The sequence below is a fragment of the Delphinus delphis genome, chromosome 12 (genome assembly GCF_949987515.2).
Source record: "Delphinus delphis chromosome 12, mDelDel1.2, whole genome shotgun sequence".
Classification (NCBI taxonomy): Eukaryota; Metazoa; Chordata; class Mammalia; order Artiodactyla; family Delphinidae; genus Delphinus; species Delphinus delphis.
Genome location: NC_082694.2, coordinates 65,514,912 through 65,517,418, shown reverse-complemented (window position 1 = coordinate 65,517,418; position 2,507 = coordinate 65,514,912).

Genomic DNA, 2,507 nt, shown 5'->3' with positions numbered 1-2,507 from the left:
TTCTGTTGACACTTCACAATAGCCAAAACGTGGAACAGTCCAAATGTCCATTAATGGATGAATGGATCCACAAATTTGGTATATCCATACCATGGAACATTATTTGGCCGTTAAAAAGAATAAAGTGTATACTAGTGTATGCTACAGTGTGGGTGAACCATGAAAATATACTAAGTGAAAGAAACCAGGCACGAAAGGTCACATATCATATGATTCCACATATATGTAATACTCAGAAGAGATAAATCCATAGAGACAGAAGACAGCTGGTGGTTACCGGGGGCTGGAGGAGAGGGGAATGGGGAGAAACTGCTTAATGGGTACAGCGTTTTACGTTGAATGACAGAAAAGTTTTGGAACTAGATAAAGGTGGTGGTTGCACAATATTATGAATGTTCTAAATGCCACTGGATTATTCACTCTAAAATGGTTAATTTTATGTTATGTGAATTTTATCTCAATAAATGGTATAAATACTTTTGTTGATAAGATAACAATAAAACTAATTTGAACAAAACAATAATATCATTGGGACTCATCCTTTCGTTTTAATTCCTATTAGTCTCCCTGGCTCCTTTCTCTTCCTCCGTCAAACATTCACAGTCACCTGTCACCTCAGGGCTTCCTCACACCATTTTCACTCATGACATTTGGTGTCTCAGCAATGCCCAGTGACATCCCAGTGTCTAGAGACGAAGTTTCAACTGGGTGTTCAGAGTCCTCCAATCTCTACATCTCAACTGCCAGCATGCCCTCTGCTCTAGCCAGACTGTCCTCCCCCCATCACTGGTCACTGAGCTCTTCCTGAGCCCAGCCCTCCTAAGAGACGTGATCTTCATGAACCTTCACCCTCTATACAGGTGGGTGATGATGATGATGACGATGATATTACCAAACCACTGCTGCTACTATTAATAATAGCTTCCATTCATCCAAAACCTCATACGCCCCAGCTCTCCTAGGTGTTTATAGTGGGGTAAGAATGCTTCCCATCAAATTGAGACGGTTTTCCTAAGCTCCCGGTTTGTGGGGTAGGCTCTGGTGTTAAGTGTTCTGGTGACTCCTTCTTCTGTATTAGATAGGGTGCAGCTTTCTCTCGTTCTGCATTTCTGCCATGATAACATCTACTCCCTTTTGTTTTACATTTCCCCCCTTTCGTTTTGCATTTCCCCTTAACCTCTCCCTCGGCTGATATGTAGAATTTGCTATTTGTATGACCTATGGAGCCTGACGATGGCATTGGAGCCAAGATACCGGGACAACTGCCATCTATCAAGAACCTTCCCATGGGGTGGTGCTGTGTGTTAACAGGCCAAGAGGTCCTAAGATGAAGAAGATAAGATGAGATCTTTGAGAACAAACATCTTTGACTTGTGGACAAAGTTCCGTGGATGGGCTGGTTTCCCCTCTCCAGTGCTAGCTTAATTAGAGCTCGGGAGGGGCTGAATGGAGCCCCGTTGTCAAATGTTGCCATGGGGGCACGGGAGGGGCTGAATGGAGCCCCGTTGTCAAATACTGCCATGGGGGTACGGGTTATTTGTTTGAGGTTTTAGCTGGTTGAATGGCTGTTTGTGTTTTTTTCCTCCTGATTTATATGCCTTTGAAACACACACCTTTGAGCAAGGCTGTGAGCTGCCCAGCCCAGGGTCAACAGGCATCTTGGAGTCAAGGAGTGCTAAGATTCTGAGAGCCGAATTGCAGGGACATGGCCCCCAAAAGAAAAAAGGGTGTCCCGGCAACACTCACTCACTTACATTCACTGTTTTGTGTAATATTTATAATAATTTTAGCTAGAGAGAGATAGAACTGTCTCCACATTAGAGATGAGGCAACAGACTCAGAAGGTTAGCCAAGACACAAAGTTAGTACCCGTGGAGTGTGGACTGAATTCCAAAGTCTCTGCTTTTCCCTGCACTCCAATGTCAGTTCCCCTCTTCTCTCCATTCTTAGTCATTCCTTGGGGCTCTTCTCTCTATGAATGAGCTGGCCTTAGATTAGCTCTCCCACCTGTGGGGTCTCTGTTCTGGACTCCTCCTGTGCATATGAGCTACGTTACTCACTTGAATGTTGATTTCATAATCGTCTAATATATTCTCAGCTAACTGAGTCTCCTAATGGGACAGGAAGGAAGGAGGCAGGGCACAACCTTAAAAAGAATGACACAGCTGTCAAGGACAGGACAGGACATAAACTGCTTAGAGCCAACAAAGTCCAAGATAGCAGAGGATCAACTTCCAGTAGACCCTGAGCCTCATTATAAGTTCATTGTGATACATTAGCATCTAAATGACACACCCACGACAGTTATGAGGCCGACCATACAGGGCCAAAAAGTGGGCAGTGTCCCAATTCCTGGAAATCCCTGCCTCTTCCCCAAAACAGTTGGAATAATCCTCCCACTCATTAGCCTATGAAATTACCCAGCCCGTTAAAACTAACCACCCCGGAAGCAGCCGCATAGCACAGGGAGATGAGCTCAGTGCTTTGTGACCGCCTGGAGGGGTGGG